The following is a 15,192-nucleotide window of genomic DNA, read 5'->3' as shown; positions in this document are numbered from 1 at the left end:
ACAATCATGGAGCGTGCAAGGTGCATGAGATTGCATGTAGGATTTCCTTTACAATTTTTGGCATAAGCTATAGATATTTTTGTTTATCTAATAAATAGAGGGACTTCAAGTTGCTTGGATGGTGGTATTCCAAAGGAGGCATGGATAGGTAAAAAGGTAAACTACTCTTTTTTAAAGACTTTTGGTTGTGAAGCCTTTGTCCACACTAATAAAGAAAATAGAACAAAGCTTGAGGCAAAATCAAAAAATGTACCTTTATTAAATATGGTGTTAATGATGTTCATTATCACTTTTATGATTATGAAAAACACAAAATCATTAGGAGAAAAGATGTCATATTCAATTAAAATGTTTTGTATAAGGATATGTTGTAGGAAAAGAAATAGGAAAAAGAAAATAGAGAATACACAGTGCTTGAAGAGATCACAGAAAAAGTGATGGTGCCTAAAAATGATAATGATCAACAACTAGAACAACAACCACAACAGCAACAAGCACCTCAAAGACTTGAAAGTGTTGTTAGAAGATCGACCAAGATAAGTAGACCCCCTGAACGATACTCTCCTTCACTATATTATGTATTGTTGACTGATTCTGGTGAACCAAAATGTTATGAAGAAGCAATGTAGGTAGAAACCAGGAAGAAGTGGGAGCAAGCCATGAAAGAAGAGATGGACTTGTTAGCACATAACCAGACTTGGGACTTAGTCAGGTTGCCTGTAGGTAAAACAACATTGTAGAGTAAATGGGTTAACGGGTTGAAGGAAGAAAATGGAGTTAGAAAAAGGTATAAATCTAGACTTGTGGTGAAGGGGTTTGCACAGAAAAGGGTATAGAATTTGATGAGATGTTTTCTCTTGTTGTTAAAATGACTTCAATCAGAACTATTTTAAGTCTAGTAGCAGCTGAAGATTTTCATATTTAGCAGTTAGATGTAAAGACAACTTTTCTCCATGGGGATTTGGAGGAAGAGATATATATTTAGCAGCCACAAGGATATGAGGTAAAAGGAATGAGAAACAAGTGTGCAGGTTGAAGAAGAGCTTGTATGGCTTAAAACAAGATCCAAGGTAGTGGTATCTAAAATTTGGCAGATTTATTTCTGAACAAGATTATACTAGATGTCACTCTGACCATTGCATTTATCCCAGAAGACAAAATGATGGAAACTATATTATATTGTTATTGTATGTATATGACATGCTTGTTGTGGGTTCTAACATGCAGGAAATAAATGTGCTCAAAATAAAATTGGCAAACTCATTTACAATGAAGGATTTGGGTGCTGCAAAACAAATCCTTGGTACGAGAATAACTAGAGACAGGAAGAATTGAAAATTAACATTGTCTCAAAGTGAGTATATACCAAAGGTGTTGAAAAGGTTTAATATGTGGAATGAAAAACCAGTTAGTATACCTTTGGCTAGCCACTTCAAACCAAGTAAGGAAATGTGTCCCAAGGCTCAGGAAGAAATATTTGATATGTCTAAAATTCCATATGCATCAGCAGTTGGAAGCTTAATGTATGCAATATTCTACACAAGGCCTGATATTGCACATACAGTGGTAGTTGTAAGAAGGTACATGAAAAATCTAGGAAAAGAACATTGGATGGCAATAAAGTGGATTCCTAGGTATTTGAGAGGTACCATAAATCAAACATTATGCTTTGGTGGTTCAAATATTACTCTACAGGGATATGTTGATGCAGATATGGCAGGTGATAGAGATAACAGGAGGAGCACCATAGGGTATGTGTTCATTGTAGATGAAACAACTATTAGTTGGGTCTCAAAACTGAAAAGTGTTGTTGCACTCTCAACAACAGAAGCAAAGTATGTTGTTGCTACAGAGGCTAGTAAAGAAATGATTTGGTTACAAAGGTTTCTAGATGAATTCGGTAAGAAGCATGAGTTGCGTAGGTTATACAGTGACAGTTAGAGTGCCATACATCTTGTAAAGAAATCTACATTTCATTCCAAGACCAAACATATACAGATCAAGTACCATTTCATAAGGCCAGCGTTGGAAGATGGATAGTTGAAGATGGAAAAGATACACACTAGCTAGAATCGTGCAAATATGTTAACAAAAGTTGTAACCAGGGAGAAACTAAGAGTCTTCTCAGTTTCAATTGGTCTTCAAGTATGATGAAGAAGATGAGAAACAACAAGGTCCAAAGTGTATTCATTGTCCAGCAAATGAAGCAGCGGTGGAGTTGCTATAATCTAACTCCAAGTGGGAGATTGTTGGGTTTGGAGCCTGATTATCTTTTGTATTCAAAGTTATCACCAGATTGGGCCCTAGTTCATAATGGGGCGGAAAAGCCAGCCATAAAATATATGTTGTAGGGGTGGTCCTTAGGGAGGCATCCCCAAAGATAAAAATAGATGTAAAATTGCCTTGTAAAGTGTTTTAATTTCGTAGTCAATTCAGACCATGCATTAGGCAGAGATCTAGCGGTAGAAGTTATTTTTAACTTAGGGATTTTTGCCCTAGAAGGCAACCACTTGCAATATATGAGGGAATTGTATTGCGTCTATGTATATCTTTATTTTGAGTGAGGAAGAGAGAGGAGATTGAGAGCGAAGAGGGAATTACAGTAGATCTGTTGTAGGTTGTATCTCTTTAGTTTGTCGGATAATACAAAAGGAAGGATTGACATTTTCTACGTGTATGGAGCCCAAATTGGGTGAACTACATATATCTGTGTCTCTCTTGTTTTATGCATTTTCTTTGTTTATATTTCTGCAATATTTTATGTGTTCCATTACTCTGTACTATATAATTTTCTAATAGGAAGGAAACTATCCTACATTCAAATCTATCTCTCCCCTCATTATCCCTAGTTCAATTTATTGAGGAAAAATCTTCTTCTACTTTACAATTACAAATGTCTCAAATCCTAAAGCTAGAATAAGAAAGAAATAAAGCTAAGCTATTCCATGCTCACTGTCAACAATTAGTCAAAGCTTCATTTGATGTCAATTTAGTCAAAGGTAAAAAAAAATTAAATTAGAGACATAGTTTTGAAATGGGATCAAGTGCATGAGGACAAAAGAACACATATAAAATTTCAAAAACTCTAGCTTGGTCCCTTTCATATTTTTGAGAAGATAGATCCATCAAATTTCATTTTGCAAGATTTACAAGGAAAGAAAGAAATTCTTCCTGTTAATGGACTTATACTAAAAAAATATTTTTCTTGAAAGAACATGAGTTATTTTCTACAATATGTAAATATTTTTTATATATCATTTCCTTTTATTATTAAAAGTACTACGCTTTTGAAAACTACATTGGAAGTTTCTCTTTATTTTTAAATTGTTAAACTTATTTGAGAAACTATTTAGAAAGAAAAACTTTAAGTTGGAATCTAAGTATTGAACCTATTTTAAATATTTGAAACAAGATAATCATTTAGTTTTGAAATCTTTTGGTTTGAAATTCTTTAAGAAAATCTATTAGTTGTGAATTGGCTTTGAAAATTTATCTTTGTAAAAGCATAAATTACTATGAAGTCTTTAGCATATTTTACTTAAATAGGTCATCCAAGGCTCATAAAGAGTAAATGAAACTTCCCCATCCATTTATTTAAAAAAAAATTAGAGTGCGATTCAAAAATATAAAAAACTAAAAAGTTAAGAGGTCTCATCATGAGTCTACTTTCCATGATCATAGGAAACTAATAAGATTTGCATTATCACTATTGGAAACCAAAGCAAGATTGCGACTCTTAGTCACCAGACTTTGAGACAAGATATTCATCACGATTCGACTTGTTCAATTTTATTACAACTTGTGAATGGCACTATGATTTTCTCACTACCAAACTAGGATAATGACTTTAAAGTAGAAAAATAAATAATATAAAAAGCAAAAAGAAAAAGCAGCTTCATTCCCTCTAAAGAATTTTATTCTAATATGGGCGGTATACTGGTTCATTTTGGTTAAATGGTAACCCTGTTGAGGCTATGAATGCCTAATGGTAGCAGTGTCTATACCAATGACTAATAAGTTTATTCAATACACTAAGCTTCTAATAGCTTTTACTTTATCTTTTCAACCTATTAGCGATTTATTTACAAAAAAAAATAAAATTATTCATCTATCACAAATCTTCAGAAAATTTATGATAAAATGAATTATTTCATTTCAAATTTATGTATATTGATCTAGATTTCAATCATTTATAAATTTTCTAATGAATTTTTTTGATAAAGATTGATATCTCCGAGAGATTAATTGTTTCGTCCAGTGTGTCACCAATTGTTGTGGCACTCAACAACCCTCCATTATCTTTAGACCCAGGAGAAAGAATAATGGGGACCCTTTAAATTTTTTAGGATAGAATCTTTCTATGTTTATATAAACTAGGATAATTTTTATTTTTACTCTTTGATTTTTGAATGAAACAAGAAAGTTATGAATAAGGTCATAAAACCTTTTAGGAATCATTTTGTAATTTAAAGAGATAAATTACAAGTCTAAACGACTCCTAAAATCATAACAAATAAATGAAAAATCCATAAAAATAGTTGGTCTTAATAAAAGGAACGCATGGTGTCAGCGCTTTCAAAGGATAATTGAAAAGATAAACACCGAAATGTGAAATTGAGATAAGCCAAAATGTGAAATTGTGATAAGCTGAAATGCGAAATTGTGATAAACCGAAATGCAAAATTAGGATAAACTGAAATGTGAAATTGCGATAAAATGAAATGTGAAATGCTGAGTCGATATCGCATTCCATTAGTTGACAGATGTCGATATCATGTTCTGTTAAACTCTGGTATTTCGCTAATATTGATCCCACGCCTATATACTTTACATAAATCATAGATCGCTAAGATATGTAATGTCACCCGATACCTTACACCAATAAAAGATTTTACGATATAATGGACAGTGTTAGTATCCTATGGAAAAATGTTGGGAAATTCAATAATAGCTCTATGTAGTTCTAATTTTGAGGTTTTTGTTGATTTCTAATAACCTTGATTTAATGTGAAAGGATTTCAATAAAACTCACATTAAATTGATATGACTATTTGAATCCTTCAAATCTCTTGTTTCTTATCTTGGTTTGTTTTTTAACAGGTAAATTCTAATAAAGAGAGATTAAAGGACATGTCAAGAATAATCAAGGCAAGGAGGAAATCCGTAATAAAATGAGAACCAATCATTCCAGGTGAAGATGTGTTTGGGATGTCTCCACTGTTTACAAATACTACATGCACTCCAGATGTAGGTTCTCCCTCTTGGGAGGTGATATACAGACTATTCAAGGATTAAAATCCGAGGATAATTGTGAAATGGAATTGTTGCCCGCCCTAAAATTCTACCATATACAGATATGGTGAGATGGTTTTCGATCGACTGGATATTATAGACATAATTTTTATCACTCTGAAGAAGACTTTGGGTCTTTTAAAGCTGTGGATTTAAGAAAAATGTATCATTTACCTCAACCTCAAAAGAAGAATGATACAGAATTCATCCAGAAATTCATGCAAGGGAGTTTGAACCCTATAGACCTGATCAAAGAATGGATAAGGGAACCTAACAAACACATGTGAGAGGACATGGGTATGTATTCATTAGCCTCTATTGTTGGTCCTTTCTCTCATATTACTTTTATGTTATTGCACCTCCATAGTTATCCAAATACACATAAATTATCTAAAGAATGGGTGCCATTGATGGAAGTCTCTGTTGATGGCTATATCATGGATTGGGTGACTATATTATCCAACAATTTGACCACCGAAATCCATAATTACAAGTAAAAGTACAATGTTCTTGAAAGAATGACTCCTCCTTTCTTTATGAGTGCCTATGTCTTGGATGCAATTTGTTTTTCCTATGATTTTCCATCTCTTGGATGGAAATGGATAGACCATTTTTCTAGTCCTATATCTGTTTATCTATCCTTTAGGAATCAAAATACCATGCTCACTTCTACAAAATCTGTGATGAGGTCATGCTCCCTATCCACCAAGATTTCTTTGCCAGAAAATCCCCTAGACTTACTGCAGAAGCCAGTAAAGACCTAAATCCTTTATGAAAGTGGTTTGGGGAAGATCCATTTACTTATATTCGGGTTTTTTGTAACCTTGCCCATCCTCATGTTTTCCCCTTTTTTTTCCAGAGAATTTGATGGCCAAGGAAGTCGCTTATCAAATAGTTGGTGAGGCCTTAACTAAAGTACTTAAAGATGCCAAGAAATTCGCTTGGCCATGTTTTCCCATCTCCTACAGTACCTATGCCTTAGAGAATTTCAAGCATTCCTCAATTAAAATTGAACAATTAAAAGATTTTAGTTTTCCAACCATACTAAATAGACCATTTGACCAACATGGTGTAGCGAAATATGTTATAACACAAGCTAAGCTCAAACTATTTTTAAACGAGCTTGACAAGTTTGATTATTTGTTTGAAATGGTTATAGAGTATTATATGGCAGAGAAATTAGTAGCATACTGTCTAAGTCCTGACGAATTGATTAGATTCAATCAATGTCGTCAACGAAGAATATCGAATTTTCCAAAATCCCTATTAAAGAAATTTCAATAAAACTCAGAAGTTTCAGATGCATCGGCTTCCTCTTCAAAATCTCCAATTATTTCCCAAGTCTCTGAAACAACTACTATAGTTGTTGAGAAAACAAGTGAAATTAAAGAGGTGAACAAATTAGATGAAGTATGGGAGGAGTTCAAACATGTTTTGACAATAGAGGAAGCTTGGGTTACAAGTGTCTCAGGTGATATAAAAGCAGAGCAAGTTATAGTCAGCAAAGAGACAGAACAGATTCCAGAATGTACATGGACAACCCCATTTACTATTGAGGCTTCCCAATAGGATACTATTCCTAAAACTTCCGATAACATTATTAATGCTTAGATCATCAATCAATCAACTGTTGCAGATGACATGGAGATAATTCATGTATTTCCTATTTCCTTGTTAGTCCTCAAGATTGAAGAAATCCCTCCTTTGGACGTATTTTACAGTCCAAAGAATAAAGCAGTAATGAGGAGGTCAAGGAAGAAAATAAAGCTAGAACAATCGCAAGCGCTAGTTACAACTGAGACTTCTTTTCATGTTCCTTAGAAAGGAACTCAAACAACCCTTGATGAGGAATTGAACATATTATTTCATTTCGCATGAGCTTATGCTAGTGCTACCATTGACAAAGCTTCAAAAATACAATTCCTAATAAAGGAAAAGGATCAAAGGATTGTTCAATTAGAACAAACTTTTTAGATATAAAAGCAAGCGATTGAGAAACAATGGAAAGAAAATATTACTGAGTTGTAGAAAAGATTTAATGATTTAAAGATATAATTTGAATCTGAAGTGAAGCACAGGGATGAACATATACTATAGTTGCAACAAAGGATAGACTAGATGAGAGAAAATCTAGATATAAATGAAGTCTACAAGGAAGCATCAAAACTGGACATCCTGTTAAAAAGCTAACATACTATCTTCTATCATAAAATGGCCTTAATTCATGAATTTTCAAAGACCAATGATTCTTTAGTAAATCAACTATCTGATTTGAGGACATTTTATAAAGATATTGGCGAGAAAATATCTGAGCATATAGATTGGCAAGATAGTGTTCAGGGAAGATCATTTGGACTTCCTTGGATTGAAGAATAATAGAACAATATTGTGTTTGGTGACTGGGACATAAAAAAGAAACTAGCAGAAATGGCTAATATCAAAGGCATAAATCTTTGCCTCAAATTTCATCGAATACATTATAGATACCTTATTGCAAGACAATCTTATTCAGGAATGCCCAAAGGAAACCTTGCTATATGTCAAAGCTTTAAAAAAATCTTGGAAGGAAACATCTAAATGGAATTTTCAAGACATTTAGAGTTGATCACAAGCAAACATTCAAAGTTATTGGCATTTTCTAGTGAAGCCTCATAGTCAGTGACTCGTGGTGAGGTGTCTATTAAACACAATAATATAGTTTCTTCCAGCACTTAATGATGCAGTGTTTACGGGAAAAATGTGCATGAAACGGGTGCATCCCCCATAGTTGAAGCCGCTCACAGACATATACAATCTTAGAGAGGAGATGAAGAATCAATCTGGAGCACAGTCATGAGTTCTTGTTGCCACAGATCACTAATTTAGCCGTCGTTTATCCTAGTTTAGTTTTTTAAAGCTTTTTTGAAGACTTTTATTTTGATTTTACTATTTTCATAATATTGATAGGTTATTTAAACCCCTTTCATGCATTTAGAAAGGGGCCTAGAATTTTGAAAAGACAACTTTGAACTTGCACTATTGTTTGATCCAAATTTATCTAGTTGAGAGGCTGACCTTGAAATCTATCTTTTTCATAAGCAAAGCGCTAATGCATTGGGTAGTATTATATTTGTGATATAGTTATGTATTATTGAATTAGATAGTGAATCTCTTATGCATTATTTTGTTATATAAATGCTTTGAAAATAATTAATCATTATCACTATTGATGTGCAAGATTAAATGATTTGTGATTATGTATGAGATAATGAGATCTTTTTATGTGATTGAGTTCTAACTAACTAAAATAGTTAACTATTTAATTAATTTAGTTTATCATATATGTTTTCTTTTCATTAAAGTATTAAATGATCTATATTGTTATTTACATTGTGAAATCTTTCTTTGATTCACATAAAAAGATGTACTATCTCGGGAAATAAGTAGAATAAGTTTATGTAGTAATTTTACCATTATTTATAATATCATTTAATCAGTTTTCATTTTTTTACTATATTGAATCTCCTTAAAACGGAAAACTAGTCCCTTTATACCCAGTCAGAGCCACCAATTTCGAAGGAAACTGAGTTTCTTTAAGTTCCCAACCGGTTGGTGTTCCCCAATGTGGTGGTAGTCAAGTTCCAACCTTCAACAAGTGGTAACAACACAGTTGAATACAATATTTGGGATGGGTTTCTCTATAGGATAAGTAAGTTATGTCTTTAAAAATATCCTAATGTTGCGCGAATACATCTAATTAGAGAGGCTCACACCTCTAAAGTTGTAGGGAACTTTGGTGTAGGGAACATAATGGCCAAGTTGTAGAGGTATGTGTATTAGCCTACGATGCAGGAGGTAACTAGGTTCATAATATTGTGCATGCTTTGATGTAATGGTAAGCCTATTAACAAGAAATAGGGTCTATATCATCCCATTCCTCTACCCACTCATCCTTTGGAAAGAATTTCCGTGGAATTTGTGGGAGTTTACCAACAACTAGGAAGGGACATGACTTCTAATTCCATGTAAAAAAACCATTAGAAAGAAAGAAATAATGAACTTCTTATTTTAATAGATTTTGGTTTCTTTTGGATACAAAGAAGCATCATTTTAGAAAGGGACATAATATTTCTTAGTGTATTTTTTATTACATTGTTGTAGAAGATGGAGATGAAGTTGAATACATCTACAAAATTTCATACACAATAAAATGGGATAACGAAAGTACTCAATAATACTTTTGTATAGAATTTGATGGGTTACAACAAGAGTAGTTTAAAGACTTGGGACAAAACTTTGTGATATATACAACACACTTAAAACATAGCAGTCCACACTACTATTGGGAAGTCCTCATTTGAAACGTGTTTTTGTTATCTGCCACCTTGACTTTTGGATATTGCATATGGAAAACAACGAGGAGTGAGGGAGGATCTTACGAGTTACGCATTAAGGGTATAAAAATTTATGGAGAAGATTCAAAAAATCCATATCTAGGTATATAAGACAATGTACAAGTCATAGGAAAAATACGAGGCCATGCATGATCAATGGAAGGTATAGAAGTCACTCAAGGTTGGAAATAAAGTATGGTTACAATTAAACAAGGACGAGTTATAGGGTTAGGTAATAAAATAATTTCTCTATGATATGGTCCCTTTGAGATATTGGAAAAGGTGGGAGATAAGAATTATAGACATAGTCTAAAGCTATACATTCAGATTTAATTAGTGGTGAATTTAGAGAATTTAAAACTATATAATACTTCCATGCTATATCAGGAAGATGAATAAGCCCTACCTTTAGTAGAGGATATGGAAAACAATTATCAAGTATATCTGAAAGAAGGTGCATTTTTACAAAACAGGTCCAAAACTAGATGATATGGGTAGCATGACCTTTTGTTGATTGGGTTGAAAAGAAAGCTTCTAGGCAATCCTAAATGGTACACTTGAGATAAGGTGGAGGAAACATTTCCTCACCTCATTCAATAAATCATTTTAGGGACCAAAAGCCTCCAAAAATGGGCATTTATGATATGGATTGGATCATTATATTAGATTTCATCCATATTTATGCTTTTAGGGTGGGCAAAGTGGAGGAATCAATGAAAAAAACTATTTTTACTGATGATACATTTTTGGAAAAAAAATTGCGAGAAATTTCAAGAGCCATTTTGAGGCTATAAATGAATACCTTTTGTGGTCCCAAACTATGGGACTATATTCCATAATATACACACTAATACCCTTCTAATGGCGGAAGAATCACCACAATAAAATCATGTATGAGAAAGGCATGCCTCCCAAAAGTTGACCTATCAAAATTGACCACCATAATTCAAGAGGATACCACATCATCCCCCATTATTCGTGGAAAGGGGGTAGCAAAATGATAATTATGAACAATATTATATAAAAGTTAACATTTCAACTCTAGTTAAGAGTCAAAAGGATTCAAACTTAAACACTTGTAGGCTATAGAGTTGTGTTATAATCAAACCACTAGGGGGAAAATGGTTTCTATTCTATTTAAGAGCATTTTGTTTCATAGATGAGTAAAGTAGGCAAGAGTGGATAGGGAGAGAGAAAAAAATAGGATTTTTTTAATGTAGTAGCTTCTAGGACACACGTATCACTTCCTTGTAGTTGCATTCGGTTCTCCATTCAGAGAAAGATAGTAGTGCAGCCTCACCTTCTAGCTCATTTTTCTCCCAAAAGGATTTCGTAGGTTATATCTTATGTCAATCATGGTTTATAAGTTTTATTTCATTGTTCTCTATTTTCTTAAAATTTTATATATTGCATGAATATCATAACCTAATAATTAATGGATCGAAAAATTTGAGGAGAAGTAAACCCTCACAGTGTAGATTTTCAATTTGTGAAAATATTTTAGTAGAAATATTGTGATAAAATATCTAGTGGAATAGCCACAATAGCCTATGGTTCAAAAATAGAAGCAAACTAGATAACATCATTGAAAATTTTATCTTTATTGGCTATATGGTTAGCATAAAATGTTATAAACTTTATAAATTTATAGCCAAGAAGAATGCTTATATAAAATATATATTTTTTAAAATGGTTAAAGATGTTCCCAAATAGGAATTCCTACATAAGGAAAAAGAACTATGTGAAATAGTCTTTGGAGTTGGAAAATGATGAATTTGGTTGTATAAAAGAACATGAATGGGAATCATAATAAAAACATACTCCATTATTGAGGATATTGGTTTAGGAAAGAAGGAAGCCAAAAATGTATGCTTCAATTGAATTTTGTTCTAGTTTTTCTATAACTATTAGTGATGATGTTCCTAGAATTGTTAGAGAGGTACTAGATTCAGAGGATGGAAACCTCTAGATGATGGGCATAGTTGAAGAAATTTTACTGTAAATGAAATGAGGATTGGGATCTACTTGAGTTTCCAAGCAGAATAAAATATATTGGTAGTAAATTGGGTTTTAAGTATAATTTGAATGCATCAAGTGAAGTGGAGACTAATGAAGCCCATTATGTAGAAAAATGGTATTACCATGCAAAGGAAATGATTTCAGTGAAAATTTTCCTCCTAGTTCTAAAGTAACTTCTATTATATTTATTTTCTATATTTATACTTTTATTGATATTGATATAGAATAGATAGATGTGGAGACAATATTTGTGAAAGAGGATCATTAAGAAAAAAATCTACATGAACAACTAAATCGGTTTGAAATGAACAAAGGGAAACAACTAGTTTGTAAGCTAAAATGTCCCTATATTTGTTAAAATAGTATCCAAGTATGTGGTGTAAATTGGTTTTTCTTATGTATTGGTACTTTCTTTCTCAAGAAGAAAATTCATTCACTGTATATTACAATCTAGCTAGTGATAATTTTATTTATGTTCTTTTGTATTTTGATGATATATTGTTGTCTGGAAAAAACAAGGAAATAATCAAAGATGTCAAAAATTTAGTTATCTTCTAAATTTTATATGAAATATATTTTTATTATAAATTTTAATTTTGGAATGAAAATTAAATGAGACTAGGAAAAAGAACTCTATTTAATTGAGATGAAATATGTTGAAAAAAATTGTAGAGGTTTTAGTATGTAGAATAGTAAACTAGGGAAGGTCCCTACTCTTGTAGGTGCAACATTATCTACACATTAGTATCCCAAGAAACAGGAAGTGGAAGATGACATATCACATGTTTCCTATGTTATTGATATTGGTCGTTTAATGTATGTAATGATCTATACTATACTCAACATTACTCATGAAGTGGGAATTTTGGGTCAACATTGGTGAAAGAGCATTAAACAACTATAAACATGGATTTTAGGTATTTTCTTGGCACTATATATTATTCAATATGCTACCAAGGGAAACCTATATCAAAAAAGGTGTTAAATGTGAATGGATATATTGATGTAGAATAAGATATAGTTTTGGATGATAAAATATATACATGATATGATGTGTTCAACCTATGACTAACAGATAGAATGTAGTTTACCTTTCAAATATAGAATATAACTATATCATAACTACTCATGAAAGTAAGTAAGTTGTCTTCTTTTTCCTACCATAGGTGCTTTCGTGTGGAGAATCCTCCTAGAATCAATATGAGAACCAACTAAAGAAATAAATAAATGAGGGTGGTAGTATACCATACTAATAGAAACCTACATTTGATAAGTTACAAGGAACACAAAGAATATTTTGGGCTAGCTTGTGTGAGACTACTATGTTGATGACTTTGGTCACAGGGGACTAAGGTAAAGGATGATCCATCCTATATCTATATTGGAACAGAAATTCATAGGTTATCATTATAATTAATGGAAAATATCATATATATAATGAGAATAAGAAGCATGGATATAGATTTATATTCCATATTTTCTTCCTTAACAATACGAACTGACCATTATATACAAGTTTTAGAAAGATTTTCTTGGATTGTTATTCCTAGACAACAACTAGGAAAAAGGAAACAATTTTTATGTATGAAATAATGGATTCTCTAGTGCATGTAGGGTTAACAATGATTATTAGTTGGAAACTAACCAATAGATGAAGTGATGTCACTAGTATACGATGAGCTAGCATAAGGAATCTTTGGTTTGGACTTAGTGTTTTCTCTATCTAGAATTATGTCTAGATTTTTAATTTCTTCTTTTCATTTTTGAGAATAAGAATCGAGTTGGTGGGTTTTTAGGTATTTTTACCCTTCCTTAGGATGATAAATATTGAAGGCTTGTTTTTACTAAAACCCCAATGAGTAATTTGGCTATTTCTCTTTTCTCTTATTGTACTCATTTCCCTCTAACTATCTAAATTGAGTATGATCTAGTGCTACTTCTATTTTTATGTTAACATTTTATCCTAGTTTCATTTTATATGATAACTCTTCTAATTTTTCCTTCACCTATTTTCCCTACCCACCCTAGGATTTCAACCTCTTCCCCCATTTTCATGATTTCATACTTTGTTCTCTACCTCTCTTAAACCTTAGTTTAATGTCAAAATGTCATGTCTATGCATCTCTTCAAGGTGGAAGGAGAGGATGTGCAATTATATCTACCACCTATGACCCCTACCCCTCCTTTGTCTATCAAACTTAGGTGAAGGCAACACCTCAAGAAACTATTGATATATATAGGGATATCATCCCAACAATGGTCCAAAGGGAAATTTGGATGTTGACAAGAAAGTCATACAAACAAGATGATACATTCCTAATAGGGAGGTGGAATTGGATACCAGGAAATCTATTATGAATGTTGAGAAATATTGTAGAGCTATAACCTCCTCATATATCAAACCATAAATTTGTAGTAGCATACAAAAATCTTAAGGGAAACGTTCTTACTAGAAAACCTAACACTCACCAGGAAATGATAATCTACATGGTAGAATTAATGGATACAGTTGAGAACCTTAATAGGAAAGTCTCAACTCCAACAATTAATTTAGTATACCTCGACTTATCTTCCTTAGAAAAGCATAGTAAGCCACAAATACTAGTCCAAGTGGAGCCTCAAGCTAATTGATAATCAATTGACCGAGATATCTCAAAAAAAAAAAAAATATTATGGAAATTTTATGACATGTATATCAATTTTTTGTTTGTTTTATCTACTAAAACATTTTCATTTTCCAATGAAAACAAATAGCATATAGCATTAGGAAACACAAAATTTTGAACTTGTGCTACCGGTATTGTTTCCCAAGTGGAAGACTATTACTCAATGGTAATTTCTTATGTGTATACTTTTGAAAGTAATATAAATTTTCTAATATTACAAAAAAAATGAAGTTGTATGGTTCCAAATATTATGTTTAAGTATTGCGTTTGTATAGAAATATTTAAGGCTACATTGTGACAATTAGAGTGAAATCCTTTTGGAAAAGGACCTTGCCTATTATTTTAAAATTAAGTATTTTAATGTTCAACACCATGTTGTGAGCGACATAGTTAATAAATAAAATGTAAGTTTGACACATGAAATAATGTTGTAGATTCATTGATGAAGGTTGTTAGTAATAAGATGTTCTCTTGGGGTAGAAAAGCAATGTGAAATCCTTCTCTGGTTTTTGGATTTTGTAAATATAACCCCCTTATTTGCAATGAAAACAATAAGTGGAAGAATGCTGGGAATATGTAACATGTCTTTTGTTTACATATATTATATAATTTTTATGGATATTACCATGTGTTTCATGTATGCATTGATTGGGCTACTATAAGACTCGCTTGTTCAAGGCTTCCAAGGTGGAGCTATCAAGGACATTTTTTAGGGTCAATTTTTGGTACTCCCAATATATAACATTTGACCCATTGTAATCTAATTATATTTAAAAAAGTTAGGGTTTTAATATAATTTGGGTAAGTATATTTGTGTTTTGGTTATCATCGAATGCATATAA

The sequence above is a fragment of the Pinus tabuliformis genome, chromosome 9, assembly GCF_031772625.1.
Source record: "Pinus tabuliformis cultivar Carrire ecotype Pingquan chromosome 9, CPIR1, whole genome shotgun sequence".
Classification (NCBI taxonomy): Eukaryota; Viridiplantae; Streptophyta; class Pinopsida; order Pinales; family Pinaceae; genus Pinus; species Pinus tabuliformis.
Note: the sequence above shows the minus strand (reverse complement) of the source record.